Source organism: Lepisma saccharinum, chromosome 16 (genome assembly GCF_977018435.1).
Source record: "Lepisma saccharinum chromosome 16, izLepSacc3.1, whole genome shotgun sequence".
In the NCBI taxonomy this organism is placed as follows: Eukaryota; Metazoa; Arthropoda; class Insecta; order Zygentoma; family Lepismatidae; genus Lepisma; species Lepisma saccharinum.
In genome coordinates this window covers 36,757,879-36,766,369 of record NC_139244.1, presented here as the reverse complement: position 1 = coordinate 36,766,369, position 8,491 = coordinate 36,757,879, and positions in this window count along the sequence as shown.

The window sequence follows — 8,491 nt, the reverse complement described above, 5'->3', positions numbered from 1 at the left end:
ATGTTGATCGTTTATCTGCGTATTGTGTTGTGGTGAAAAGCACACCTCTTAGTGAGGTTTCAAACCGAAGCGACACGCGACAGCAGTGGTTCGTACCAAAGTGACAAGCGACACAGGCTCATTTAGTCTATAAATAAGCATTTACCACTCATGGGAAATCAAGTCTCAGGCGGCACAATACACGCCATTGGGAATCTGAGCGACACGTGCAGCTTGTCGTGCTGCGATTACACACCGAAGCGACAAGCAACAGCCCCTTTACTCTAAAGGAAACAATTCACCTTGCATACGAGTACAACAGAGAGAGCCGACACGATGTATTGTACTAAGAAAACAACAGTCCAGTCCAAGCGACACGTGCATTTTCTCGTGGTGAATTGGTTCGAAAGGAAGCTTTCAGACTGCAGCGATACGTCTCTCTTGGAAACCAACATTAAAAAATAAACAACACCTTCGGAACGACAAATTGCAGGTGTCGCTTGTTGCTCGGACTGGGCCGTTTTATCAATACCTTGCATTGTGTTGCTCCGGCCTGTTACTTGCGCAAGCGTGACTGGTGAATACTTTGCTTTAGATCGAATGCTTCTGTGCGAAATTCCGATATCGCTTGTCGCTTCAGTCTGAAAACTCCCTTGTTGCTTGAAGTAAATTCGTGCAGGTGAAAGTGGCATGCCATATCATAGGTTTTCCCTAAATCCCTCAGGCGGAAAGGCGACGTTGAAAGCATGTGTCATTACATCTGCAGATTTGTTGGCAAATATTCACTTAAGCATACTTTATATCATATAATAATATCACTAGTTTTATAGAATTATCTTTCCCTCACTTTTCCATTTACAAAATAATTTAATATACTGTATCTAAACGTTCGTCGTACATGAGATACTTGTATGTACGTAGTGTGCTATAGAACTGGCGGCCACAAAGACACGTCATATTTTAATAATCTGCTCTGCAGTTGATCATCCGACGGATTCTAGACGTCCACTCCTTCATAGTAGAACTTTAACAAATACCTTTCTTGACTATCGTCGCACAACTGATGAAAACAAGCGCTCATTTCTTACTTCGTATGCAGGTGAATCTGCCCTGGCAACAACGGGGACTGGCCTAAACCGGAAGTTCCGGGGGGACCGAGCAAGACCTCACCAATGTTTATGTTTACATTTTTAACACGGTCTATACTGAAATGCAGTTATTGTATGTTGTTATTAACTTTTGCAAGTGTCGCCCAAGAAAGGACTTTAGAAGTTAGAAAAAATACTCACAAAGTTTATATTGTGTAACCTCATCTAAAATTATAATTTTTCGAATTCCGAAAACTGTGGAACATTTATAAATGGTAGAATATGAAAAAAATATCCTGGTTCCTGCACTTTTCACTCATTTTTTCGATCTAATGCATATTATACATTGATTACTCTGTTCGAATACTAACAAAGTGAACTTTATTTCTGTTATTAACAATAAAAATAACAAACTTCCTGCCTTTTTGCAACTTGAAATGAAGGATGCCATTTTCCAGAGGGGGGGAGGAGGGGTCGACTGATTTTACCGACGCCCATGGGGAGAGCGCTTGCCGCTTATCAACAATCAAAAGGCAAATGTGTTATAATATGATTATACCGTCAATAGTTCCAACTTTTAAATTTAATCAACACATTTGCATTAAGACAATTATAATTTTCGAAACACGTAAAATATTTTAATTTGATTTGATGAAATGCCGACTGCAGAGTTTACTCCCTCGTGTTTGTGTCCAATCTTTTCGCTTTACTGCCTAAATCCACTGATTTTTCCGTATTGGGTCTGTCTGAAAAGGATGCATAGATACCTGAGAACAATTGTTTGTTCTCTATCTCATGTTGAAACCAAAAGCCACACAAATATTGTCGCCTTTTCCGAAGACACTACTTTTACACCTTTGAATTCAATGTTATTATTTTCAAAACCGGAAGTGAAGTCCCCGCAAAGTAACAAAGTAAAATGTGCTATCCTTCAATTTTCGAATGAAATTGCCATGATATACAATTTGCATTGGACTCAGTGAAGCCTTCTGAAATTGGTAAACACAACAAGAAAACAATATATCTACAGTATAGCTTCTATTAACCTTTTTTCTTAATCAACTCAGAAATCTCTAAAATATCACTTACCGTTTTACACCCGAGCCATTCAAATATTTCGTAAATATAATTTTTTTATCTTCGTTTTAAAAGTTGTTCAAAGACAAAAATGGTACTCGGGGGTCGTTCAGCTCCCCGTGGACTTTTTGTGTAGTAGTCGATGCTATATTTTGCTTCACTACTTTTTCATGTATCCGATGTTAGTTTTAGGAGTGAAGGAACAAAGGCGGATGGTTATGACACCCATCGCCACCCCGTTTAACGAATAATCCAGAGTAAAATCCACTGGATACCATACGACTTCCAAATGATACAGAAAAATGACACCCTAAAAATGATCATGATATGAATTTTGTACCAAAGCGCTAAATATTGCTCCCGTAGTCAGTGAAAATAGAATTTGGTGCCTCCTGCAACAAATTCTTCTCCTTTGGAGTATTTCAAAGTCAAAATTTTCTGGATGGTATCTCAAGTGCAAAAGTCACTTCCTCTGACAAGTTATAAATGCGTATTTTACATTATTTATTTTTGTGTTGAATCGGGTTATTTACAATGAGTTACTATGTAATATATTTAGTACAATTATTGCAGGCTTTACAGCACAGGGAATAGACAATACAGGAGTATTTAGATATAATACGAGAACAACAATCTTTTTCTTTTAAAACTTATGTTATTAATCAACAGTGGCATAAGCACCGCCGTGAGGAGGAGGGAGGCACGAGTTCTGGAGTCACATTAAGAATGATAGATTAAGGAAGACAGTTCAGAAAAGTTTTCTTTTCGGCGTAAAAATATATTTTCAACCAAACATATATTATTATGCCCCTACAACTGAAAACATAAAATGTTAATCACTAGAAAAGTAGAATGTGAATTAATAGATTAGAAGAAAATCTTTTTTAGCTGAATATTTCAACCTCCTATTATTATTACGCTAGCACTAAAACCGGAGAAATAATAGAGATATTTTGGTTATGCTAGTCTTCTATTTTAGACGCTGTTTACTGCCAGCGGCGGCTCAAGGGGGAGAGCCGCCGTGCCATGGCACTACCCTCAGATGAAACGCATACCTCGCCCAAAAAAAAAAAAAAAAAAAAAGGTAAAGTGTTCCCCTGTGCATAGCACCACGCCATTAAGGCGTATAGGGGGTGTGGGGGTAACGCCCCACACTTTCTAGATCCGGTCGTGAGTGGGGGTGATGTGATCAGCATCACGCCCCTGACCGCCTTTACCCCCCAGGGTTTCCCCCAGGTACCCATGTTATTCGACGCTGGGTAGGCGCCGGGGCCGCTTCCACCGTTAGAAAAGTTCCCGGATTTGAACCGGCCGGGGATCGAACCCGGGACCTTGAGCATGGTAGTCAGACGCGTTACCGACTTTTTTTTTTTTTTTTTTATTTTTTATTTTTTTTTTTTTTAAAAGGAAAGCCCCCTAAGCGGAAGCTTCCCCCATCACATTCACTCATATCATTTCATTCACATTTCTATTTCAGGACTTTTTCAGGACAGACAATCACAAATACCCATGCCTTACCCGGGACTCGAACCCGGAACCCCTGGCGTTGTAGCGCGCTCTGCTAACCACTTCGCCACGGAGGTCGACACTGAGCCACCGCGGCCACCATACCTCGCCCAAGTATTGTTAAATTAATACATTGATAGTTTACAGACAAGGGAATTCGAACAGTTCGGAAATTTCAAATTGTCAAAAGATTGGAACTTGAGGAATGCTTAATTCTTCAATATCGGGAACTTATAATGAAATGGTAGCCTAATATTCATGCTTCAAGTTCACAATCAACTGTTTCGGGTAGAAATTTCGTGTAACATTTAGAATTTGCGAAATGTCAGGAATGTTTAGAGCATTTTCCACAGAAATTCCAAAACTATCAAGAAATTGTAGACAATCCCATCTGGTGCCTGGAATTAATTACTTTCCCATCCGAATACGTCTCTAACTTAGAAGAACAAAATAAGTCCGAATAAATGTTTATGAACAAGCGAATAGCGGATAGAACAGATAATCTGGTAAATTTACTAAACGGAAAGGGGGGTTGGACCAGTTGAACCCCCCTTAAATACGCCCATGGTAATAATCATGTTGGTTTCAATGTAGGATTTTATGAAGTATGGGAGGTGTCTATATTTTCACCATTTCAAAATTTAAGGACCTCGTAGTCATAGTTCGCGCCGGCCCCCGTGGCGGAGTGGTTAGCACTAGTGTTGCCCACGAGACGAGACTTTGGCCTGTCTTGTCTCGTGGAAATGCTGTTTCGTCTCGAAAATATTCGTTTGTCTTATGACACATGGTCAATCTCGTCTCGTCTCGAATTTTTATAAGCCTGTCCCGTCTCGTCCCGTGGGCAACACTAGTTAGCACATCGCGCTACGACCCCACGGGTCAGGGGTTCGAATCCCGCCCGGCCTGGGCATGGATGTTTGAGAGTGTCCATTCATCCTTACATTCTTGTTCTTGTATGTCCACAAACTCATCTTCATGTAAACAAAATAAAAAAACAAACACGGAATACTAGAAATATGATCTACTCTGGAAACCAGAGAAGATCAAATTCCCTATCGCAAAGTGTAAAACCAACGAATCTCAATTCACATAACCCAACTAATAAACATTACCATATCACCGGACTTAGTGCCTATATATTCATTCAATTGCTACCCTCACAACCTATTTGGACGGGTTAAAGTTACAATTGTGTAAGTCAGTTTTGTAAAAAAGCAAAGAGTCTGACTCACAGCACTTTGCTGATCAACACAACAGCTGTTTCCTTTATCACTAGAACTTCAACTGTCATCTGTTGACAGTTGAATGAATCTCTGACGTACTCCACGATTTCTGTTCACAGATTGTCTTATCGCGATCTGGTTTCTGTGTAAAAAGGTAAAGTACTCCCCTGTGCTTAGCACCACGCCATGAAGACGTATAGGGGGTGTGGGTGTAACGCCCCACACTTTCTTGATCCGGTCGTGAGTAGGGGTGATGTGATTAGCATCACGCCCCTGACCACCTTTACCCCCCAGGGTTTCCCCCAGGTACCCATGTCATTCGACGCTGGGTGGTTTCTGTGTCTACGTTATATATATATATATATATATATATATATATATATATATATATATATATATATATATATGTATGTATATGTATAAAGTGACTTACACCACTGTAACTTTAACCGTCGAGCAGAAGACTAGGTTAACTCTTGTAAATGGTGATTACTTCTATTTGGAAAACTAAACAAAAACAAAGAGCTCTGAACTACCATTTTCTCACTACAACAACTTAACAAATTTCAATCTCCTCCTCGCCTGCACCACCTGCACCTTGAATATGCTAGGGTGACTCAGTTATGTGACCTTCACGTGCGCTCGATGAACGGCTTCTCTTCCGTGTGCGCTCCAAATACCGTGCGCTCGCAACACGTAATCAATGTGGCACAAAAGGCAAAGTAAAATAAAGCAAATAAATAAATAAAGCATAGTTCGTACATGGCCTCGCGGTTTCCTAACGGCGACCCTGGAAAATATACCACTAATACTTCAAATGGGGGAAGGGGCTTCAGAGGTCACAAGAGAAACACAATTTTCTTAAACTATAATGTGTTGGTGTGAGTAGAAATACTTTTATTTATTTATTGAAGTTCCATTACAGCAGAAGTCAGTAAAAACAGTAAAGTACTAAAATAAGAACAACAACAACAAAACAGTACCAAGATAAACAACAGAAATCAGTTTCACAATCGCATTACTTGTGTACAATTTTTCTAAGCTGGTGATAAAAGACGAATATGAACTAAATAAATCTACTTGGTTTGAGATGTTGTTAACTGACTAGGACACCTATGGAATAAGGAATGTAGAACGAGTGAGAGCCTGGGAGTTCCAGTGTGGAAAGTTTCCTTGCTCCGTGTTTTGTGTCTAAGCACTCTGTAGTTTCATATCTGCAATGTATCTGGAGTATTAACGTGTAACTTTACAAGCAGATCTCTCTTAGGCAGGTGTCTCAGGGCCGGCCGGCACTCTATATCGAACGATGGAGAGGAACACTGTCGATCTTGGAGGTATGAGAAGGGACAGACATGTTCCAGATGAGTGAACAGTATTCTTGAATGGGGGACACAAATGTTTTGAAGGACATGGAAAGTGCTTTCGGGTTACTGATTTTGGTGAATCTGAACAGATCATTTATAAAATGATCACAACCATTTATATTAATTTCGTAGAGAATAGTGAAAAGATAATATTCCACAATATGACCATATTCCTTTGTGGTTATATTCCCAATTGGACCTCTGGATTTTCCTTCAAGTAACTGAAAGAACAGAATTGAGAATAACTAACTTGGTTGTTACTCATCTTGAAAAGCAATTGTGCTGTAATTGCTTCTTTTTCAGATAAAAACAATATTAACAGTTCCTCTTCGACCTTGAGAATATCTTTATTTCATACTCGGGACACTGACCACATAAAACCTGATTTACAATGGCTTTCAATGTCTTAAAAACAAAGATGATGCCCAGTACCGGCGAGGGTAGTTGCCTCCCACCTTTTGTCACTTTTGACTCCGGCCTCATAATGCTAAACCTTGTCTACCTACTGTCCTTGCCCTTCCAGTTTTGACACTCAATCGCCGCTACTGATGATGACAATATTGAAAATATAAACTGTGAGTAATTTTCTACTAAGTCTATTATAATACTAAGGATTTTTTTAAAAAAAAAACACTGCTCTAAGTTCTTTAGAAAGTACTGCAGAAATAACTGCGTTACATCACACTCGTGTTAAAGAAGTAATGTGCTATCTCATAACATTCAATTATTCACAACAACGACAACTATGTTGTTGTTCATAATATATTAATAAGAGTAGGTGATTGATAATATGTTTATGTACTACAATGCTTAACAAACTTCACATTACTACAATTCAACGTTTTACTGTCTATTGTTAGTAATTTTATTTAATTAATGTGTAGAATTGTGGCAAATTGTTCTTAACAAAATTAGTGTATTTGTCAAAGTAAAACGTTATATAAACATTCTTTGATTTTAAACAATGCATGATATTCAGCGAACAACTTCCCCCACAATTCATTGCGCGAAATCACGCCCCACTACCATATTTCGGACAAACAGATCATATCCTGCATTGAAAACATGCTTAGTAAGCATTGTGAGTATGACCTTTGACATTTTAGAAGTGGATAAAGATATGTTTGCCATGATCGTATGAGGAATGTGTACATGTAAAATATAACAACTTTCTCGCTCCAAGAAGGCTTCTCATGATATTTCTACCCAAAGTGCACTGCCTGATGACGTCAAGATGAATATCATCCATTGACCAGAAACGAAAATCATATCCAGCTTTAAATATCAACCCGAATGAACTTTTCGCCACTTCTTAGTCCTCTTAAGATAACCTCCCTGGTAGAGATCGGCTCATCTTTCCTTACATCGGGATATGTATCTTCTATGTATGTCAGCAGAGCCCGGAAATCATTCTCCTCCTCTTCATTATTTACAGAAGTCAACTCAATGGACACTTCATTGTACAAGGCTTGAACGAGGTTAAACTTTATTGTCTTGCCTGAGTAGAATAGTGAATAGGTCTGTGGAAAGAAAACAATTAATTTTTAAATTGGAAAAGTTATTATCCTAAAAGACATTAGTTAAAATTTATTTCAAGGTGGAAGGGTAAAACGATTATATTCCATTCATTGGAAATATAGTCTATTAAAATAAACAGACTGCGAGTTGTTTAAAGACTTACGATAAACAGTTGCTATTTTTAAAAAAAATATACCTAATTGTTATAGATGTGACCAACTTGGATGTCTTACATCACGTTTACGTTATCGTCAGTTTTGTTGCCAAATTGTCGGGTCTTTTTTTATTATTCATCAGAAGAAGTATCATAAATGAAGGCTGTGTCCGAAAGGGTACAGACTTGAAGTATGGTCTTGACAGGAGTGACGTCACTTAGTAGAGTTCGAAAGCGCCAAATACACAAGGAATCGAGACCACTGCTCTGAGAACGGATCGTGGCAAACTTGATCATTTGATTTCTGCACTCGTTGTTCATTTGTTTGAAATCACGGAGGTAGAAAGCCAGGAACACAGGTTAAATAAACGTTATAGGCCAGCAAGTTGTTGGTTGAAGTTCTTCTACTGTGAGAAAATGAATGTATAAGAACATTTGAAAATGCCATGTGATTCTATGGTGAAAAACAAGTGTTTAAAACGCCGGGAAACAACGCGTCCTCGGTTTTATCTACTGATCGTATTTGGCGCTGCAGTCGAAGTGCAATTCGAAAGACTTTCACTTCCACCAGACCATTCTAGT